We start from the raw sequence: 24,306 nt of genomic DNA on the forward strand, positions 1-24,306 counted from the left end.
CTTTTTCTAATTTCACAGTGCACTAAATCATGTTATGATCACTGTCTCCTAAGGGTTCCTTCACCTCAATCTCTCTAATCACCTCCGGTTCATTACACAATACCTAATCCAGTGCAGCCGATCCCCTAGTGGGCTCAAACAAGAAGCTGTTCTAAAAAGCCATCTCACAGACATTCTACAAATTCTTTCTTGAGATCCAGTGCCGACCTGATTTTCCCAATCTACTTGCATGTTAAAATCCCTCACAATTATCATAACACTGCCTTTCTGACAAGTCTTTTCTATTTCCAGTTGTAATTTGTAGTCCACATCCCTGCAGCTGTTTGGAGGCCTATAAATAACTGCCATCAGGGTCCTTTTACCCCTGCTATTTCTTAGCTCAACCCATAAAGATTCTGCACCTTCCGATCCTATATCGCCTCTTTCTAATGATTTAATATCATTTCTTACCAATAAAGCCACACATCTCCCTCTGCCTATCTTCCTATTCTTCTGATACACCGTGTATCCTTGGATGTTCTGCTCCCAGAGACATGCATCCTTTAGCCAGGACTCAGTGATGGCCACAATATCATACCTGCCAATCTGTAGCTGTATGACAAGATCATCCACCCTATTCCTTACACTGCGTGCATTTAAGTACAACACCTTTAGACCAGTATTTGATACTTTTTGCTTTGATTTCACTGCAACTCATCCCAATGGCTACAAATTTGCCCCATCACCTGCCTGTCTTTCCTGACATCTTTACTGCTCACTATCTTAGATTTATTTCTGTTTTCCCCTTCCTCCGCTCTATCATTCCGGTTCCCATTCCCCTGCTAAATTAGTTTAAACCCTCCCTAACAGCTCTATTAAACTTTCCCGCTAGGATATTGGTCCCCTTCGGGTTCAGGTGTAACCTGTCCTTTTTGAACAGGTCATACTTCCCCTCGAAGAGATCCCAATTATCCAAGAATCTGAAGCCCTGCCCACTACACCAGTCTCTCAGCCACTCATTCATCTGCCTGATCCAACTATTCTTCACCTCGCTAGCATGTGGCAGAGGTAGCAATCCTGAGATTACTACCCTGGAGGTCCTGCTTCTCAGCTTCCTTGCTAACTCCTGGAAATCTCTCTTCAGGACCTCCTCCTTTGTCCTATCTATGTCATTGGTACCAACATGTACCAAGACTACTGGCTGCTCCCCTCCCCCTTTAGAATATTCAGGACCCGATCTGAGACATCCCGTACCCTGGCACCTGGGAGGCAACACACCATGCGGGTATCTCTGTCAGGCTCACAGAATCTCCTGTCTGTTCCCCTGACTATGGAATCCCCTACGACTACCGCATTTCTCTTCTCCCTCCTTCTCTCCTGCACAACAGCGCCAGGCTCAGTGCCAGAGACCGGGTCACCGTGGGCGTCCCCTGTCAGGTCATCCCCCTCAACAGCATCCAGAACAATGATATTTGTTGCTGAGGGGGACAGCCGCAGGTGTGCTCTCCACTATCCGGGCATTTCCCTTCCCTCTCTTGACACTGACCCAGTTTTCTGACCCCTGTAGCCTCGGGATGACTACCTCCATGTAGCTCCTGTCTATCACCTCTTCACTTTCCCTGATAAGCAGTCGGCCATCAAGCTGCAGCTCCAGATCCTTAACACGGTGTCTGAGGAGCTAAATCTCGGTGCACCTGGCGCAGATGTGGCCATCAGGGAGGCTGGAGGTCTCCCAGGATTCCCACATCTGACACCCTGAACAAAGCACTGACCCTGCAGGCATGGTACCTAATTCTACAGGAATGAAACAGGAAAAATAAGTCTACTCACCCACTTACCTCGCCAAACAGATGAACTTTTTAAACCGTTAGCTCGTACCGTTAGCTGTGAGAGCCCTGCTGTTCCTGTCTGTCCGGGCCGATTCGCGAAAGGGGTGGTGGGGGGGGAAGAAAAAATGAGTTGGCGCTTTGCTCTCGCCTCTTCCTGTTTACCGCCGAAGCCCGTCGAAGCCAAAGCCCTACAGTCTGCTCCCACTCACTCCGCTGCCCGCTGTATAGGGTGGTCTTCTTTTTAAACTCTCCGCGCGGTCCTGTTGACGTCACGCACCTGCGCAGTCTCGCCCTGCTTGCACTCGAAGAAGTTTTAAAAAAAAACTGCCTTCCTTCAGAATTCAGCTCCCACGACGCTCTGTGGTCCCATCTGTTAGCCTGATGAAGAGTGAGAATCACCATAACACAAGAAGGTAGAAGAAAGAAGTTGTACTGTTAAGCCCATTTGATATACTTTAGCACCTGGTACTCTTCCTTGTCTCCACTCTCCACCCCCATGTCCCTTTGTGCACTCAGCGGTCGAACTCTACTGATTCCAGCCTTGAATAGGCTCAATGACTATGCACACTAGGGTGGGGGAACTCCATGGATATCCATCCTCTCTCCACTCAATGAGAATCAATTACCTGAAAACAAGTTCCAGCGCTCCACACTACCCACAGACCGGATGCTCAATTACCTCTTCTGACTTAGAGCCGCAGAGTCATTCAGCAAAGAAACAGCCTCGTCAAGCCAGCTGGTCTATGCAGACGAAGATTACCATCTACGCTCGCATTGAGCCCCTATCCCTCCAAATCTTCCCCATTCACGTGACTGCTCAAGTGCCTTTGCTACCAGCTTTGAATATTCTCAATGATTGAGCAAAGACGGCCCACGTGTGTGAGGAACTCCAAGGATCTCATCTCCACTCTTATCTCAATCGGAGTCCCATTCCCTGAAACAAATTCGAGCGACCCACACTCCCCGACCGGCGGATGTAGCCTCTGAGCGTCAGTCCTCTTCTCTGATTTCCAGTCACAGAGTCATGCGGTGTGGCAGCAGGCTCTTCTGCCCAGCGTGTTCATGACGACCAAGGTTCCCCTCTAAGTTAGCCCCAGTTTCTCAGGTATGGCCCATATCCCACAAAACCTTTCCAATCCATGTATCTGCCTCAGTGCTCGTTAATTATTAATATACCTTCCGCAACTACATTGTATGACAGCTTGTTCCACCCGCTGAGTGAATAGTTGCTCCTCGTGATCCCATCAATTCCTCCCTCTTTCACCTTAAACTGATCCCCTCCAGTTCTTGATGCCCCGTGTTATTTTCCAGTGAATAGAGGCCCAGCCTGCCCAATCTCTTTCCATAACGCAGTCCCTAGAGACCAGGCAACACCTTCATAACTATCCCCTGCATCCTTTCCAGCGTAACGGTACCTTGTGTAACGATCCTCAGACCAGCGGGCTCAGGTGCGGAACAAACACAGGGCTCGATAGTAGAAATTAACGATAAAGATTTATTCGGAGAATAAAACAGGGAATAATCAAACTAAGAGCTCACATTCTCACGATTGAGCACAGAGAACGAAAATTTACGCAGAACTCGAACCCAGAACTGAGGGACGAGCATTGGTCCAGAAAAACCTTAAAGAGAACATACGATTACATCTACGGGTCTCACTCAAAAGCCAATCACTTAAGAATGAGAAACGTAAGAAAACCGTATTCATACAATGAGCATCACGGGAAACACAGTGACAATTTCACATTAAAAGTAGTCATTAAACAGTCCTAATAAACTGAAATAAGTGACGCTCAAGTACCTCAAGACCTGCCGTTACCCCGCGCCCATCACTGGTCAGAATGGTTCATGACACCATTCCGATAGCAGTGTAACCTGAAGTGAAAACAACATTCTCAAAGCGGCCTCACCAACCTCTTGTAAACAATATCAGCGTCTCTGTGCCCTGACTGCCGGCGGCCAGCGCGCTGAAAGTCTGCTTCACCAACTCCTCTGCTTTCTACGCCACTTTCGGAGAACTATGTACTTTTAATCGGGGCCGCCCTGTTCTACATCATTCCCTGGTGCCTTACCATTCACTGTGAAAATCCCACCCTCCTTTCCCTTCTTAAAATATACCAGCCTGCACTGATCTGAATTAAATTCTATTTGGTATTCCTGGACTCAATTAGCCGGCTACTAAGATCCTTGCGTAAATCTTCATAACCATCTTGACTTTCACCTATTTTACTGCCATCCGCAATCTCTCGAATCGTACCTGTCTATCGTCTCTGATATATGCTGACCAAACCATGCCTTCCTATATAGACCGAGGAATATATTGACCATAGAAAGGTCTGAGGAATATAGTGAACAAACACGGTTGCGTGCCCGTACACGATGCTGGTCTCAACAAGAATCAGCACCCCGAGTATGAAGATCAGTGTCCTCCTCCTGTTTGTGCGGCTGCTCAGTCAAGACGAGACAGGCAGCGCATCGTTATCTCTTTTTATGCATCTGGAGAGGACGTAACTCTTAATGATCACAGAAGGTGCCCTGGTCTCACTTTCAAGCCAATAAACAAAGGTCGATGCGGCATACAAATAATAATAAACAGAACGTCCTGAGTGGTGATTGACCTGGTGAATGATTGAAGGAGTGCTTTGCAGAGCATCAACTATATAATCAAGATTCAACGTTCAAGGTGGTTTATTCACTTTCTCCAGTACACGAGTGTAAAGGAGAACGAAATGATAGCTACTCCGGATCCGACGCAGCATAAAAATACAATAAGCATAAATTATAGAGTAAAAAGAAAGTAAACATGATAAGTATCCAGTCGATGGCAATCTTATTAGGTACCTGTTACTTGTCGCTGTGTTTAATAGTGTTGCTTTTATATTTAGCTTCAATGGCTACCTTTTTAGGTACAGGGGTCGAACCCGGTGTACCTGCTCGTTAATGAAAATATCTAATAAGCTAATCATGTGACAGCAACTCAATGCATAAAAACATGTAGACATGGTCAACAGGTTCAGTTATTTTATTTTCTGATCAAACTTCAGAATGGGGTAGAAATGTGACCTAAGTGACTTTGACGGTGAAATGATTGTTGGTGCCAGACGGGATAGTTTGAGTATCTCAGAAACTGCGGATCCCTGGGACTTTCACACACACCACTCTCGAGAGTTTACAGAGAATGGTGCAAAAAAACCCCCCAAAAAACCAACAACAACAAAAAAAGTGAGCAACAGTTCTGTGGGTGAAAACGCCTTGTTAATGAAAGAACTCACAGGACAAGGGTTCCCAACCTGGGGTCAACGGACCACTAAGTTAATTGTAGTTGCCCAATGGCAAAACAAAAAGGTTAGGAACTCCTGTCATAGGAGAATAGACAGACTGATTCAAGCTGACAGGAAATCGATAGGTAACTCAATAAACAGTGGTGTGCAGAAGAGCATCTCTGAATGCACAGCACATCGAACTTTGCAGCGGATAAGTTACAGCGGTGGAAAACCACACCGGGTTCTGCTCCTATACCTTATAAAGTAGCCATAGAGGCTAATTATAAAAACAAGACTATTAAACATAGTGACAAGTAACTGTTACATACACAGACTGATTTTACGTTCATAAGCAACACTTGATGATAAAATTTATGTTGGGTGGGGCGACTTAGTGGGTGGATGTTAGTGTTTTTGGGATTGTTTCAGAGTCTAGTGGTCTTGGTGTGGATGCTGGGTCGCCTCTTCCCAGATGGGAGTGGGACAAACAGCCCACAAGCTAGGTGCTGGGATCCTTCATAATATTGCTGGCTTTTTTTTCCGGCACCTTATATAACCTTGATGGCGGGAAGGCCGGTGCGGGGATGCGCTGGTCAGTCTCAACTACCCGCTATAGAGCCCCCCTGTCCGCTGCAACACAGTTTCCATACCACACGGTAATGCAGAGAAAGGATAGTAGAGTGGCAATGGCACAGAAGGAGGCTATTCTGCCCTGTCAATCTGTGCTAATTCTTCGCAAGTATAATGTCGCCCGCCCCGCCCTCGAGTTTTTCAGCCTTGAACATTCTGTTTTCTTTAGTTCTCTGACGTCCGGCTTATTGAATTCGGCAGCACGAGGCTCTAATTATCAGGGGCCTGTGCTCAGCACCCATATTGGGCGCCGGTTTCTTTAGGGACATCTGCAGAGTTGCAGATATCAGCTAGCTACTGTCCCGCTGCTCCTCTGGCCCAAGTTACACCCCTGACCTCTGGTGTTCCCTGCATGGGGGAAACATACAGAAACTACTGAAGGAACTCATCAGGTCACACAGCATCTATGGAGGAAAATGGACAGTAGAGGTCGGGCAGAGACCCTTCGTGAGGACCTCGTCCAGAAACGTCGACAGTCCAGATCCCTCACAGACGCTGCCCGATCTGCAGAGTTCCTTCAATCTTTCGTGGATGTTGCTCCGGGTTCGTTGCATCTTGTGCTTCTTCTTCGCTGTCTGTGTGGAGTTTGCAAGTCTGTCCCACGACTGCGTGGGTGTCCTCTGGGTGCTTAAAACGACGTGCGGGTTGGTAAGTTAATGGGTCTCCGTAAATTCCATGTAGGACCACCACCCTGTCGCGTTTGCGTGCCTCAATGGCACAGATGAATACACTGGCTGCAGTAGGGTCACCCATCACAACAGATCAAAGGGTAGTGGCCAGGCTAAGCGTGGTCCACCTGTCCTCCGGGTTCGAGGGTTCAGCTCAGGGTTAAAAACCCCAGTTAGCAAAACAAAACTATTAGGGGATCAGCAACGAGGGATCCTTCTACATCTGAGTGGCCAGGCAACGATGGAGCCGAAGGAGGTACGTCGCCGCCCTAACCGCCAGCGGCTTAGTGAACGCGGTGAGTAAATTCCCTGTACTGCGGAGAGAGGGCTTGGGGAATTGTGAATTGGGGAAATACAATGGTATAGTTAGATGATTAATGGGAGACTGGTTTATTATTGTGGTATGTACACATATAATGAAAAACTTTATTTTGCATGCCATCTAGACAGATCATTCCAAACATGGGTACATCAAGGTAGTACAAAGGGAAAGGCATTAACAGGATGTGTTTAGAGTTACAGAGAAAGTGCAGTGCAGAAAGACAAAATGTGCAAGGTTCCTCTGTATTATACGAGAGGTCCATTGGATAGTCTTATAATAGCGGGATAGAAGATGTCACTGAGGCCAGTGATATCTATCTATATACAACTAAAACTCTCATGCTCTGTCTGTTTGTGACCTCCAATTAGCGCAAACGGTGCATTACAGCGGCACTTTTTTCGGCTCACTCCAATTAAAATGCGCTAACTTACAGAATGCAGGCAAAGTTCAGGGTTATATATTGGTATAAAATTGCTCATTCGCCAAAAATCAACAGGCTGGCTTTCACCCAAGACCCGACCGACCATCATGGAAATCGGGACGCGACAGCCCGACGCATGCGCATGGCCAACCTCAGCAGCGACACCTACCGGAGCAAAAAGGCAGGGCAGTTCTATTTCGAGGGTTCGCATTCTGCTAATCACCATCAACATGTGCAGGATTGGGACAGGTTTAACTGCCACCCATCAATAAGAGATAATTAAATCTTATTGTAATGACGTACTTCGAGACACCCATAAAACCCTTTGCTGCAGTCAAAGGACAGTGGTGACTATATCATGTCCATTTAGGAGAGCGCCAACCACATCATCAAGAATAATCAGCATCCTTTAGTGTTACTGCTTCGTATCTTCTATCCAGCATTAGGGTTAAAAAATGGTCAGCCTAATTCTGCCGCGTGGAAAGGAAAGGGGGACGTTATGATCAAGAGATGACGCCAAGCGTCGTCGGGAAGCAGCAAGGAGAGGGAGAGAACAAGAATCGGATGAGGCCAGGGCCGCACGACTCCAGGATCAAACAGTCAGGACAAAAAAAGATGACAGAAGAGGAGACAGAGGAGGAGAAGCATGCACGTCTCCAGGATCAGAGACAAAGAACAAACAGCGGAAGAGATGAAGAGACGGAGGATGAAAGGGCTGCACGTCTCCAGAATGACAACGAGAGGCACAAGGGTGGCAGATAAACCAGAAATGATGCCATCAAAAGTGTCCTTCGTTAAATGAGGAACAGCTATATTTGCTTTGCTACGCGTCGTTCTTCTTTAATAAACGGAGGTTTTCTACTTTAGTTTCCAAAGCAAAGCGATACCAATAGCATTCAGGAAAATTTAATGTTCATTCTGGTCACATCGGACCGCACTACCCTTCTCTCAAAGGGTGCCCCAACGGTTAAAGGTTTTGTATCATAGTCCGATGGGAAGGGAGAGGACCGAAATGACAGGATGGGAGGGGTGGTTGTTTATAGACGGGTTCTTTCTCGCGGCAGAGAATGAAGACTTGATGTTAAGTGCGGATTGAATGTTGTCAGTATCTTTTCTCCTCCCCCTTCTCTCTCAAGTGTTTTTATTTAGAAGCGTGACCACGAGTGAAAGCAGCCCTGCAATTTCTGCCATGCCATGTTTTCATGATTTGGGATATTTTGAGCCTCTGGCGATGATCTTTGCATCAGCAATGAGGACTGGAGAGGTTCCGGAGGATTGGAGGGTTGCGGATGGTTTTCCCTTATTCAAGAAAGGGAGTAGGGATAGCCCAGGAAATTATAGACCAGTGAGTCTTACTTCAGTGGTTGGTAAGTTGATGGAGAAGATCCTGAGAGGCAGAATTTATGAACATTTGGAGAGGCATAATATGATTAGGAAGAGTCAGCATGGCTTTATCAAAGGCAGGTCGTGCCTTATGAGCCTGATTAAGTTTTTTGAGGATGTGATTAAACACATTGATGAAGGTAGAATAGTAGATGTAGTGTATATGGATTTCAGCAAGGCATTTGACAAGGTACCCATGCAAGGCTTATTGTGAAAGTAAGGAGGCTTTGTGGATCCAAAATTGGCTTGCCCACAGAAGGCAAAAAGTGGTTGTAGACGGGTCATATTCTGCATGGAGGTCGGTGACCAGTGGTGTGCCTCAGGGATCGGTTCTGGGAGCCCTACTCTTTGTGATTTTTATAATTGACCTGGATGAGGAAGTGGAGGGGTGGGTTAGTAAATTTGGTGATGACACAAAGATTGGGGGTGTCGTGGATAGTGTGGAGGGCTGTCAGAGGTTACAGCGGGATATTGATAGGATGTAAAACTGGGCTGAGAAGTGGTAGATGGAGTGCAACCCAGATAAGTGTGAAGTGGTTCATTTTTGTAGGTCAAATATGATGACAGAATATCGTATTAATGGTAAGACCCTTGGCGGTGCGGAGGATCAGGGGGATCTTGGGATCCAAGTCCATAGGACACTCAAAGCTGCTGCGCAGGTCAACTCTGTGGTTTAGATAGCATATGGAGCATTGGCCTTCATCAATTGTGGGATTGAGCTTAAGAGCTGAGAGGTAATGTTGCAGCTATATAGGACCCTGGTCAGTCCCCACTTGGAGTGCTGTGTTCATTTCTGGTCGCCTCACTACAGGAAGGACGTGGAAACCATAGAAAGGGTGCAGAGGATATTTACGAGAATGTTGCCTGGATTGGGGAGCATGCCTTTTGAGAATAGCTTGAGTGAACGCGGCCTTTTTTCCTTGGAGTGACAAAGGATCAGAGGTGACCTGATAGAGGTGTACAAGATGATGAGAGGCATTGATCGTGTGGATAGTCAGAGGCTTTTTCCCACGGCTGAAATGGCTAGCACGAGAGGGCATAGACTTAAGGTGCTTGGAAGTAGGTACAGAGGAGATATCAGGGGTAAGTTTTTAATGCAGAGAGTGGTGAGTGCGTGGAATGAGCTGCCGGCGGAGGCGGTGGAGGTGGAACCGATAGGGTCTTTTAAGAGACTCTTGGATAAGTACATGGAGCTTAGAAGAATAGAGGGCTATGGGTAAGCCTAGGTAATTTCTGAGGCAAGGACATGTTCGGCACAGCGTTGTGGGCTGAAGGTCCTGTATTGTGTGTAGGTTTTCTATGTTTCTAAAATACATATTCAGGTCCTCCGCCATTTCGTTGTCCCCCTTTACTTCCTGTCTAGAATTGTTTTCCAGCGGTCTGATATCCACTCTCACCTCTCTTTTACAGTTTATGTATCTGAAGAAACTTTTGGTATCCTTTTTAATGTTATTGGTTAGTCACTTTCATATTCCATCTTTACTTTGTTAATGACTTTTTAGTTCCTTCTGTTGGTTTATAAAAGCTTCCAAATCCTCTAACGTCCCAGTATTTTTTTTTTTGGCTGTATTATATATGCCCTCTCTTTGGTTTTTATATCAGCTTTGACTTCCCTTCTTAGCCACGGTTGAGTCATCTTTCCTTTAGAATACTTCTTACTCCTTGGGATGTATATATCCTGTTCCTTCTGAATTGCTTCCAGAAATTCCAGCGTTTGCTTCTCTGGCGTCATCCCTGCCAGTGTTCTTTTCCAATCAATTCTGGCCAGCTCCTCACTCACGTCTCTGTAAACCCCTATACCCCAGTGTAATGCTGATACATAGGACTTTAGCTTCTCAAATTTCAGGGTGAATTGGATCACATTATGATCTGTTTATCCTAATGGTTCTTTTACCTTAAGCTCGCTAATGAATTCTGGTTCATTGAACATACCCAATCCAGAATAGCTGGATGCCCTAGAGGGCTCGACCACGAGCAGCTCTAAAGAATAAACTCATTGGCATTCTAGAAAAAGCCCATCTCTTGGAATACAGAACCAACCTGATTTCCCCCCCGTGATATTGCCCTTTTGGCATGCATTTTCTATCTCCCATTGTAATTTGTAATCTGTTTGGGGATCTCTATACAAATTCCATCGGGGTCTTTTTACCCTTGCAGTTCCTTAGCTCTACATACAATGAGTCCGACCCTATGTCACCCCTTTCCAATGATTTGGTTTAAATTTTTACCAAAAGAGTATCACCGCCCCTCTGCCTTCCCGCCTGTCTTTTCAATACAACGTGTATCCTTGGACATTAAGCTCCCAGATATAATCTTCTTTCAGCCATGATTCAGTGATGCCTATGTAAGGGGTTTCTTGTTTCGTTATTTGCTAAGGCTAATAAAATGGCTTTTTTGTTATGTTATAATAAAATGGCTTCTCTGTCATGTTAACTGCTAAGTTAATGGTGGCAGCTTGTTTGGGTTATAATTACCGATAACGGGAATTGTATTCATTTGCTAACCAATTGCGATAGATGTTATTCTTTCTTGTGTGTCTGTAAACTATTGTTTTCGTGGGCTTTGGGCAGAAAGCGCAATGGGGGCAGAGATAGGAGACGCGATGAGAGAGATGCTGTAAGATGGGCGAGGATTGGACCCAAGAGGGAGTCCGAGGCCCAGGGCTTTTCGCGAGGAGAACCGAAGAGGAAGGACGTGCTGGACGCGCTCTGGTCGACCACCGTATCTCAGTGGCGGGTCGAGGAGGTCGGAAGAGATCGAATGGTGGAAAGACGACTCCGTTAATTGAGCTCCAATGGTTATGCACGAAGTGGTTGAACTCTGATAAGTTTGGCGCTTTTTACTTTCCTTTTATATTGTACAGTAGCTCTATTAATTACATAGTTCCAGTAAGACCTATAAAGTGTAATCTGTAAATCGTACATTGTGTGCTGTCTGTTAATTGGCAGTGCGGGGGACATCACACGGCATCCACACAAACTTGATTACCCAGTTTGGCGGGGCCGAAGGCTGCTCCTCCTAGACGAAAGCAAGCTGAGCGAGCCTGAGGCTTACCAGGAGGCTACACCTACAACAACATACATGCCAATCTGTGACTGTGCTGCAAGTTTATCTACCTTAGTCCGTATACTGTGTATATTAAGATATAACACCTTCAGTCTTGTATTTACCCTTTTTGATTTTGTCCGCCTTTTATGTTGCAACTCATCCTGTTGACTGCAATTTTACCCTATCAGCAGCCTCTCCTCACTACACATTGCCTGTGTGTAAACCACCTGCCTCCCTTTAGCACTATAATCTACATTTTCTATGATACTTCTTGCATTGAAATATATGCAGCTCAGGACACTAGTCGCACCATGCTCAACCTTTTGATTCCTAACTGTGTTTGAGGTCTCTTCACAACCTCTCCACTAACTGTTCTGGCACTCTGGTTCCCACTCCCCTGCATCTCCAGTTTAAACCTCACCGTGCAGCATTTCGCGAGGATATTAGTCACCCTCCAGTTCAGATGCAATCGCACATTCTGTAGAGGCCCCACCCTTCCAGCAAGAGAGCCCAATGATCCTAATTCCTTAGCCACGTATTAAACTGTATAATCTTCCTGTACCATTGGGAAATGAGTCTTGGTAACATAAGTTGAAATACACATAGTTTGATAATAAATTTTCTTTGATTTTTACTTACTCCAACTGTTGGATGCATCCTCGCTGTAAGTAATTTATCCATCCTCTGTTACACGTTTCAATAGATCACGTCTCATTCTTCTACATTCAGGTCAGTTTTAAAAGCCACTTAAACAAATAGCGATGTGTTTTATATGGACAATGTGTTTTATTGAAAACACGTGGAAGTATGCAGATACTGGAAGTCGAGAGCAACACACACGGAATGTTAGAGGAACTCAGATGCTTTCCGGCAGCTCCCCTGCCTTCTCAGTCCCGAAGAAGAGTCTCGGCCCGAACCGTCGACCATCTATTCATTTCCATATGTGCTGCTGACCTATTGAGTTCCTCCAGCATTTGTGTATGTTGCTTTATCTTATTATGTTAATATTATTGCTCCAACTGAAGAGTGTTGTTACATAACACAAATCAATGGATTCCTCCCATATTTTTGTCCACTCTCTCCGAAATCTCTCACTTACTGATATGCCAGGGGCAACTTACACGGGCCACTTAACCTTTCGGAGGATATCTCCACTGCTCTTTATCTCTCCACACTCTTATCTTCTTTTTCCTTTTATTCTTACCCTCCTTCAGTTCTCTTTCTACTCTCCTGCGGGTTACAAGTTAAGACACCTGGCATAAGGTTCAACATAAAACATGAATGCTAGAAATGCTCAGACAGTCGGGCAGCGTCTGCGTGAGAAAGAAAGAAATAGGTTATAACCTCTCTCTCCATAGCTGCCACGCGGCCAGCTGAAAATTCATTTATTTATTTGAGATACAGTGCAGAATAGGCTCTTCCAGAGCTTCGATCCGCGCTGCCCAGCAGCCCCCTGATTTAACACTAAAATAAAAAGGACAATTTACAATGACCAATTAACCTACCAAGTGGTAGGTGTTTGAACCATGGGAGGAAATTGGAGCACCCAGAGGAAACCCACATGGTTACTGGTCGAATGTACAAACTCCTTACAGGCAGCGGCGGGAATTGAACCTGGGTAGACTGCAATGTAAAGCATCGTGCTAACCACTGTGTTACTGTGCCACGTAAGTTCTGAGCATTTCTCTTTTTTTTAATTTCAGAATTCCAGGAACTGGAGACATTTGTTTTTCAAAACTAAGCCGTTTGTGGTTAACTGGGTGACAAGGTGTGGTACACAATGATCCTCAGATGGTTCACCATGTAATCTTTCATCACGATATTCGGCAGTGCTTAATAGTTTAATCTGGCGGGACGTGTGCACTCCACAAAGACAGTATGGTAACTGGATTCGGAACATAATCGTTTCGCGGGCAAATATTTAAAAGACCCACAAACCATTCAATTTCAGAAATAAATACCAAGAAACCCACCAGATAATTTTCGTGGATAACACGTCCTCGATCAAACCATTCGCAGCACAGTGATATTGCTTTCAGAGTGTATTGAATGTAGGTTTGGTCTTCTGCCTAATGGAAAGATGCCAATAAGATTGAAAGAGTGAAGAGAAATCTTACAAGGATGTTGTCAAGACTGGAGCACCTGAGTTATAGGGAAAATGTGAACAGATTAGGACTTCATTCCCTGGAGTTCAGAAGAATGACAGGAGACTTGATACACACATACAAATTTATAATAGGTATAGGCATCCGGTTAGTCTTATGAGACCATGGATTTGCGCCTTGGAAGGTTTCCAGGGCGCAGGCCTGGGCAAGGTTGTATGGTAGACTGGCGGTTGCCCATGCTGCAAGTCTCCTCTCTCCACCAATGCTGTCCAAGGGAAGGGCACTAGGGCCGATACAGCTTGGCACTGGTGTCGTCACAGAGCAATGTGTGGTTAAATGCCTTGCTCAAGGACACAAGACGCTGCCTCAGCTGAGGCTCGAGCTAGCGACCTTCAGATCACTAGACCAACACCTTAACCTCTTGGCCACGCGCCAACACTAATAGGTATAGACAGGATAAATCCACTGAGGTTGTGTGAGACTAGAACTTAGGGGTCATGGTTAAGGGTGAAAGGTAAAATGTTTAAGGGGATATGAGGGGGTGCTTCTTCACTCCGAGGGTGGTAAGAGTGTGGAACGAGCTGCCAGCAGAAGTAATGGATACGGATTTGCTTGCAACATTTAAGAGAACTTTGGATAGGTACATAGATGGGAGGAGTATGGAGTGCTCTGGTCCTGGCTGATGGGAATAGGCAGATTACTAGTTCTGCATGGACTAGATTGGCCGAAGGACATGTTTCTCTTATGTATAGTTCTATGACTTTGACACTATGAGAGGATAGCAGCGGGAGGCTTCGGCGATGAGTTGACAATTTTGATGTTGCTAAAAATTAAGCAGTCAAGGCTTGTGTATAACAGGCTTGGCAATATACCCTCTCTCAGAAGCAGTCTTCAATGCCCATCTCTTTTGAAAGAAAGTCTACAATCTACGCTTTATATACAATGATGCTGCAATTACTGAGCCTTGCCGTCACTATTTTGGCAATTAAAATGACACGATTGCTGTTTCACACCTGTACGGACCCGAATTCTACCCTGAAGTTCATCTTCTAAGAGGACCCTCACTAGCCAGGATATATCATCTTCTCGTTACTAACCATCGTGGAGGAGGTACATGAGCCTGAAGACCTAGAGTCAATGATTTATGGAAGCCTCTTCTTCAGATTTCTGAATGGTCCATGAACACAGCTTCCTTATTCCCATCTTATGGTCATAGTCATACTTTATTGATCCCAGGGGAAATTGGGCTACAGTTGCACCATGAATAGTTAAATAGTAATAAAACCATAAATAATTAAATAGTAATATGTAAATTACGCCAGGAAATAAGTCCAGGACCAGCCTATTGGCTCAGGGTGTCTGACCCTCCAAGGGAGGAGTTGTAAAGTTTGATGGCCACAGGCAGGAATGACTTCCTATGACGCTCTGTGTTGCATCTCGGTGGAATGAGTCTCTGGCTGAATGTACTCCTGTGCCCAACCAGTCCATTATGTAGTGGATGGGAGACATTGTCCAAGATGGCATGCAACTTGGACAGCATCCTCTTTTCAGACACCACTGTCAGAGAGTCCAGTTCCATCCCCACAGCATCACTGGCCTTACGAATGAGTTTGTTGATTCTGTTGGTGTCTGCTACCCTCAGCCTGCTGCCCCAGCATACAACAGCAAACATTATCGCACTGGCCACCACAGACTCGTAGAACATCCTCAGCAGATGTTAAAGGACCTCAGTCTCCTCAGGAAATAGAGACGGCTCTGACTCTTTGCGCTATTCACTTACGTAACCCTCTCACTGGGGCTCATATAGAAACTCAGCCCATACACAAACTTGGCTCGTATACAAACTCGACTCATTTGCTAACTCACCTAACAGCCATGTGACTCAGCAGTGAGAAGGCCATCTTTCATAAGCCATATACGTCAAGGGTCGGTATGATTTACGGTTCAACCAAACAGGAGAGTTACGACGTTCCGATTAAGGAACATTGATTGTTGCGAATGCTGTGTAAATACTGCTCCATGCAAAGTTATTGTTCATCAGTAAATTAACAAATTATAAAGGAAGTATATTTACTAAAGTTTCCACTTTAACAAACAGTTACAGGTCAAAGGGCCCATTAGAGTTGAACTAGTCCAATGTGTACATGAACGTTGGAGCTCATTTCTGGAGTAGTCTCTGTATCACTTTACTCACACGCTGAAGCCACATTCTGTGTGAAGGACACCAGCCACAGTTCAACCTTCCCTCGAAGACCATCTCGAATTAACTGGCTCTCTCACGAATATTGGTACTTCCTCCTTCGGGCCATTCATCTGCACAAGGCACTTCTTCCAACGGGTCTCTCCCTCGAACAGCATTCTCCCACATCTTCCCCTGTGCTCCACTGCACAGCTCCCGCACCAAAATGATCCCAAACCAAACTACGGTCCTTCCCGCTCAGCTCTCTAGAACCTTCTCTCAGATCCCACAATTTTGATTGGTTGGCACAACATTCCTAAGTTGGACAACATGCCTCCCTATCTTTGGCAGAAGCCAAAACACTTAACAGCAGGGCATTCTGTTTTACAGAAAACTGCTAAAATAAAATACCTTACAGCATAGAAGTAGAAATCTTAACCAGGACATTACGCTTATTTTTGTAATTTATAGTTTTTAATGTTTGTGCACTGTACGACTCTGCAAACTTCACCTCATATGTCAGTAACAAGAAATTTGTGTCCCAGCCAGAGGTTGTTTTCAAAAGAAAAGTTTTTTTCTGCTTAGTATGTGGATTGTATTTTCTCAGTGTCACCTCGTGGGTATGCAATATTCCTTGGATCGCTTACCTTTTATGTCTAATTGTCTTTGGACTAGCTCTGGGTTTTCACCTTGTGTTGCAAGTATCTCATTTGGTATCATGGGGATTGTAGCTCTCTTTGTACTTTTATAACTTATAGATTTTAGTGCCTGTGTACTGTGCTACTCCGCAAATTTCACCCCGTATGTCAGTAACAATAAAACAGTAAGACACCCTTGCACAGCGGGTCCGATGTGATGTTTCCACCACAGCCACTTGGATTTCTCAATTCCGCGTACCGCCATTTGGGAACGGATTCCGTTTGATTTATATCGATTATACCCCAACTAGGGAGAGTGCAAAGTGAAGAGCTAGGAGGTGGTAAAGGGCTGAAGGGTAAAGGTAAGAAAGAATAAAGGAGGAAATAGAGGAGGCAAGTTCCTCGGGGATTAATCGGAAGCACCAGAGCCCGAAAAATCGGTTCCTTGGGTAGAGCAGCTGCATCACAGCCTCAGGGTTTCCAGTTCGAACCCGATCTCCAGTGGTGTATGTGTGTCTGTGTCTGTGTGTGTGTGTGTGTGCGTGTGTGTGTGAGTGAGTGAGAGAGAGAGAGAGAGAGAGAGAGAGGGGTGTCACTGAGCTCTACATGAATTACCTTCATGAAAACCTTTTACATACAAAATTAAATACGTAGTGCTAAAAGAGAGCAAAATTCGTGATTTTAGCATTCACGGCTATACTGTATTGTCCATTCAAAAATTGGGTGGTGGAGGGGAAGAAGCTGATCCTAAAATGTTGAGTGCGTGCCTCTGGATTTCTGCAGACGCTCTCTGATGGTAATAGTGAGAAGACATGGGAGTAGAATTAGGCCATTTGTCTCATCGAGTGTGCTCCGCCATTTCATCATCATGGCCGCCGCCTATTTCAATGAATTCCACTCTCTGGCTGAAGAAATTCCTCCTCATCTCCATTCTAAAAGGAAGCCCCTCTGTTCTGAGGCTGTGTCCTCTGGTCCTAGACTCACCCTACCATAGGAAACATCCTCTCCACATCCGCTCATTCAGGTCCAAACTCTTCAAGGAAACTGTAATGTAAGTGCAAAGCACACAGAGAATGCGCTTTAACAAACCATGAAGTACTATTACTATTACTACTACGTCGACTCAGGCCTAGGGGGCCGGCGTCGGGCATGACGACGGACTCCCACTTCTCCCTCTCCCTCATCAGTGTGTTCAGTTCATAGAACATAGAACATAGAATAGTACAGCACAGTAAAGGCCCTTCGGCCCACATTGCTGTGCCGACCCTCAAGCCCTGCCTCCCTTATAACCCCCCACCTTAAATTCCTCCATATACCCGTCTACCAGTCTCCCAAATTTCACTAGTGTATCTGCCTCCACCACTGACCCAGGCAGTGCATTCCACGCACCAACCACTCTCTGAGCAAAAAACCTTCCTTTAATATCCCCCTTGAACTTCCCACCCCTTACCTTAAAGCCATGTCCCCTTGTCTACATTAGCCGCGCCGCTGTCTTCTAGGAGTGTGTTGACCATAGTCTTGGAAGGGCGCCCAGGGTTCACCCTCCCATGCTTGGGCTTCCATATGATGACTAGGCTGGCTGGTAGCTCGGGGTGGCGTAGACAGTGCCCCGCTAGTTGCAGTCTTCTCGCCTCGATTTTAGTGGTGAGCATCGGTACGTTGTTAAAGAGCTCGCGTCCGTCATGTGCTGTTGCCAACTCACGTCAAGAGCCATCCGGAGCATTCGTGTATAGCAACCATCTGGGAACTTTCGCTCGTCTTGGTGAGTGTCCATGTCTCGCATCCGTACGTGAGAATGGACTCTATGACTGCTATGAAAATCCTCTTTTTAAGCCCTCTGGTCAGGTTCGACTTCCAGATTTCCTTCATGTCGTTCATAGCCCTCCACGCCAGCACTTTCCATATCTTTATGTCCTTCTCCAAACTCAACATTCTTAACCCGAGGTACTTGTAGTCAAAGACTTTCTTTATGTTATCAGTCTCTACAGTCTTGAGAGTACCTTTGTCGCAGTTAAACGCCATGTACTCTGTCTTTTTAGCGTTTAGGTGAAGTCCAACTTCATTGCACTCAATTTCCACTTTTGTCAGTAGCTGCTGTGCTTCCTCCATCTGGTCAGAGAGCAGGACTATGCCATCTGCAAAATCAAGATCTGTGAGCGTAACTGGTCTGACGCTTTTGTTTCGCCATGGTTTTATGGTAAAACCAAGCCTGTCACGATCTTTGGTAGCTTGACGCAGAGCGTAATCAAGGACGATTATAAAGATGTAGGGTGCCAGAGTGTCTCCTTGCAGCGCACCAGCTAGGAGCTCGAACACTGCTGTTTCTCCGTCTGGTGATACAACTTTCGCCATGGTGTTGGTATAGCTGGACTATGAAGGGAGCACTAAAATATATGGATAATTTTATTATGTAAAGAAGGCTTATTCTGGGTGCTCAGTGTTTGGTGCGACAAAACAAATGCTTAAGGTAGGCGCTGTTCCTCTAATTTGAAGTTCACATTTACTGTCATTCGGCGGTATATATGTACAGTATCAGCCCTAGATGACGCCAGACATTTCTGCGGACCTGGGTGACTTTTTTCAGTTTACCTGCGAATTTTTTTTTTGTTTTAATATCTTTCGTTCACTTTTCAATGTGGTTGGGGTTCTGTCGGAGCTCGTGATCTACGACTGCTTTCAAACTGCGGTTCTTCACGGCAGCGGGTTCTCACTGAGCAGCCGGCATCTTAGGCTTTTCAAGTGAAGCTTTGAAGATGCGCGCCTTCAGGGTGCGGCCCCGTGGTCGACCCGACACCTCGCCAGTGTCGCCGATAAAGCGTCGCGGGAGCTTGAAACTTCGTGACAGCAGTGTACACTCCTGTTGAAAGAAGGCCCTCCAGCCGCCGGAGCTCGAATAAGGCTGCAGAATGTAACACGCAAACAACAAGTTGTTAGTTTCCATCTTGCTGTGGCAGGAGCAATATCTCTCTTTCCCTCGCAGTAAGAGAGATAGCCTGTCCGGGACGTCGAGGTGTTGGTGGACTCTGAGGGCTTTGGTATTGCTTGAATGGTGGGTGGTGGAGTTGATACAGCTGGAGCAAGCGGAGGTCGGACGGGGGGGGGGGCGGCTTTACGGTTCTAACGTTTTCTGTCATTCATTCTTTAGCGTTTTGTTTCTGTTTCCTGGATGTCTGCGAATAGTAAGGATTTCAGATTGTATAGTGGATGCATTCTCTGAAATTAAATTAAACAATTGAACCATTGAAACGAAACAACGTCCCTCCTGACCAAGATGCACAACACAGTATATATAACGCACACAGCACAAAGTAGGATTACCACAAATAATTTACGACTTTCCCTTGACAAGACATTGCTAGAAAGAAAGCAATATATCGCTAATGGCGCTTAATACGTGGCGAGACGTGAGTGGCGGCAGGGGATTCGATCGCGCTATCCTAACTGGCCTACAGCACCTCCTGCCTGATGGTGCGGGGGGGGGGGGTGGTCAAAGAGATGTGCGGGATAACTGACTACACGCAGCGCTCCGGAGTTTGCCCTTGGCTTCGACCCAGTGGAGGAAGCCGCGGGCAGACACGTTGGCGTGGGACTGGCAAGCGGAGGTAAAATGTCTGAACACTGGGAAATCTCACCTGGCACCGCCGGGCAGAGGGAAGGTGCCCGGGGAAGCTGTTCCTTCCGCCCTCCCCACCCCCAGTCTTCGTCCGGTCTCATCGATATATAGGCGGCCACACCAGGAGCACTGGATGCAAAGGATAACATTGCAGTGTTCGCATGCGAAGGAGTGCCTCACCAGGAAGGGCAGTTTGGAGCTCTGGGTGGTGGTGAGGCAAGAGTAGAGGCAGGTGTAATATTCTTGTACAGTTGCAGAGTAGAGTGCCTGGGGAGGGCCTCCTCCGGGATGGCGGTAGTAAGAGGAGGGCATATCATGGAGGGCCCTTAATGATGGACGCAGGCTTTGGAAATATGCACTGTCGGCCTTGAACCAGTTTAGCAAAGCTGCTTCGTGCAGCGGATCCTCGTTCAGAAGCCTCCAGTCGGCGCCAGGTGGCAGAGCTCATCGCTGGAGTGTGACCGGGCCGTAGCCGGGAGCGAGTGAGTGGAGCAGGGGCGCAGGAAGTGTCCCTGTGTGATGATACGCTGCACGGAGGCCCTTTCTGCGAGACAATTCAGGATGTGTGGGACCAGTCCTCGAAGAAGTTTCGGAGCCTACGCCCGACGAGCCTTTCTGGCCGTGCGGTAGCTACCTGGCGATGTTCCTGACCTGAGCTTAAGTGCCAAGCCACGGTAGAGGAAGCGTCCATCTGTATATGGAAGTTCAAAGTTGACCAAATAAATCCTTGAGTTTCATCATTTTTGCAGGCAGCCACAAAACAAATAAACACAACAGAAGTAATGAAAAATCAGACACAACAAAGAATGGCAAACAGCCAATTTGTAAAAGAGGACAAATCATGCAAATAATAAATACAAATTAAACAAATAATACTGAGGACATGATCAGCAGGTTTGCTGGAAATGAGTCTACAGGCTGCGCAGTCAGTTCAGTGCTGAGGCGAGTGAGGCCGGTCCAGGAACTCGATGGCTGCAGGGTAACAACTCCGCCCGAACTGGGCGCCCGGGGACCCAAGTCTCCTGTACATCCCGCCTGATGGTAGTAGCACAAAGAGAGGAGGGCAGGCCAAAAGCAGGGAGACAGGCCGGACTCGGATGGAGGGTCTGTATCCAAAACATCGCTGCCCTTGGCTTTTAGATCAACCATTCATTTAGTCATATATACAGTACTTAAGAAAGTTTTTAATATCTTCTTTGATGTTATTCGCCAGCTTCTTTTCATAATTCATCTTTTCGTTCCTAAAGACCTTCTTAGTTCCCTTCTGCAAGTTTTTAAAAACTTCCCAATCCTCTATCTTCCCACGAGCTTTGGCTTCTTGTATGCCCTCTCTTTGACTTTTACTTTGGCTCTGACTTCACTTGTCAGCCATGGTAGTGTCCTTCTTGCATTCGAAAATTTCTTCTTATTTGGAATATATCTGTCTTGCACTTCCCTTATTTTTCACAGAAGCTCAAGCCATTGCTGTTCTGCTGTCCTTCCTGCTATTGTCCCTTTCCAGTCAACTTTGGCCAGTTCCCCTCTCGTGCCATTGTAATTTCTTTTATTCCACTGAAATACCGACACATTGGAAATTAGCTGCTTCTTCACAAATTTCAAAGTGAACTCGATCATATTGTGATCACTGTTTCCTAAGGGTTCCTTAACCTTAAGCTCTCTTATCACCTCTGGATCATTGCACAACACCCAATCCAGCACAGCCGATACCCTAGTGGGCTCAATAGCAAGCTCTTCTAAAAAGCCATCCTCTGACATTCTACAAATTCCCTATCTTGAGGACCAGTACTGGCTTACTCTTCAAGGATTAACACTGAACAAAACATTTAAAATACAATCATGCAATCTTTAAAGAAACTTTAAGGTTTAAGACTTTAAAACAAAAGAATGTAGCAAGTTATTGATAATGATCCTGTCCCTCAAGACTCAACAAGTATTATCAAATGCTGTTGTTCAGCACAATAATCAGGCACTCTGCAAGGAGCTCTCTCTTGGAAAATTTCGTAAGAATCCAAAAAGCACAAAGTTTATAATGGATTATTGAGCATAGTTCCAGTACCTACTTCAATGTTTGGGGTTTAGACAAGTAACTTTGTAGAGTCAAGGAGAGTGCATGTCCACCGACAAGACTACTTCAGAGTTCTAAATCTCCGTGGATGACCGAAAGGGTTTTAACCGCAAAATGCTTACTGTTTTACAGTTCAATTAAAATACAATTCTTATTGTATTGCAGTGATCAAGGATGGCTATATGAACAAGTAATTAACAAAATAAATCTATCCGTCACTGGGCATAACCTTCCCTGATGTCATTCTTATTTATTTTATGTAAGGTTCATATCTATCATGTGGTGTCATCTTGACGTATGCAATTCAGGTATTTTTACCTCTATCCATAATGAATTATATAAATAACAAATAATGTTGGTTAAAACAATGTATTTATGATATTAATCAAATATTACTGAAATATTAAATACACAACATTTTTCACAGTGATAGCTGTAAAGTACTGCCTAGGAGTGGTAGGAGTGACTGAAAAATAAGGATGTTAGGTCATCCTTCATTCTTCTGAATTCTAGTGAATTCAAGCCCACTGGAGTTCAGAAGAATGAGGGGTAACCTAATTGAAACCAATCGAGTGGTGAAAGCTCTTGATAGAGTGGATGAGGAGAAAATGTTTCCTATGGTGGGGGTGTCTAGGACCTGAGGACGCAGCCTCAGAGTAGAGAGGTGTCCTTTTAGAACGGAGATGTGGAGGCAATTCTTTAGCCAGAGAGTGGTGAATCTGTGAAATTGACTGCCACAAGTGGCTGTGGAGGCCAAGACTTTATGTACTGTATATTTAAGGCAGAGGTTGATAGATCTTGACTAGTCGTGGCAGGAAGAGATAAGGATGAAGACAGGAGATTGGGGCTGAGAGAGAAAATGAACCAACTACGATGAAGTGACGGAGCAAACTCGATTGGCCAAATTGCCCAATTCAGCTCCTATATCTTATGGTCTCAATGAAAATAAGTTCCCATTTTCATCTTTGAAAAACACACACTGAACCCCAGGCACATTACATGCATATTCACACTATGTCAGACAGGAAAATCCTGTCCGAATATTTCTATTTTACAAAACAAACCAATTATCACATGACAAAAGCCTTCCAATGGAGCAATCAAAACACTGAGTCTTGACATATGCAATGCAGTTTATCATTATAGAAAAATACCCTTGTTAGGAAAACAACATGTAATGTTTCCCCACAAATGTTCGCATATATCTCAGAGCTGGAGAGTAGCCAATACCTGCCAAAAGAACATCTGCAGGCATCCTGACCTCTGTAAGGGACTGGCAGCTGTTGGTGGACCCCGAACAGCAGCTGAAGTTCCCCAACCATATCGCAGCCACCATCCTATGACCAGACATTGTCCTAGTGTCTGAGTCTACTTAGCAAGTGGTGCTGCTGGAGCTGACAGTCCCATGGGAAGATAGCTTGGAAGAGGCATTTGAAAGGAAGCTCTCCAAGTACGCAAGACTGGTCAGCATCTGTCAGCAAGCTGGATGGAGAGCGAGGTGTCTCCCAGTGGAGGTTGGTTGTCGGGGATTCACAGCCCGTTCCTTAGTTAGAGCCTTCAGCATTTTGGGCATCGAGGGAGAGAGGAAGAGGAGAGCCATACGCAGTACCACTGATGCAGCAGAGAGGGCCTCAAGATGGCTGTGGCTCAAAAGAGGGGAGCCATGGAGTCATAAGTAGCTAGCCATCTGGAGACAAGCTGGGGTCTGATCAGCCCCGGCTGGGTCACCTGGAGGAGGTTGTATGATGTTGAAAGACCCAAAACACCTGATGATTCCAGGAACATCACTGAAGATGTGTCCAGAAGCATCAATAGATGTATGTACACAGCAGAGTACTATGTTCATTTCTGTTTGCCTCACTATAGGAAAGAGGTGGAGATCTACAGAAGCTGCAGAGTAGATTTACCAGGATACTGCCTGGATTAGAGGAAAGGATGAGGGAGCTAGGGCGTTTCTCCTTGGGGCAAAGGAGGATTATAAGCAACTTGATAGAGGCATACAAGAGAAGGAAGCATAGATAGATTGGTCAACTACTGCCCTTTTCCCAGGCTGGCACTGGCCAATATCAGCAGACATATGTTTAAGGTGAGTGGAGGAAAGTGTAGGGGAGATGTCAAGTGCAATTTTTGTTTACACAGAGAGCGGTATCTGCGGGGTTGATG

This window comes from Mobula birostris, chromosome 5 (genome assembly GCF_030028105.1).
Source record: "Mobula birostris isolate sMobBir1 chromosome 5, sMobBir1.hap1, whole genome shotgun sequence".
In the NCBI taxonomy this organism is placed as follows: Eukaryota; Metazoa; Chordata; class Chondrichthyes; order Myliobatiformes; family Myliobatidae; genus Mobula; species Mobula birostris.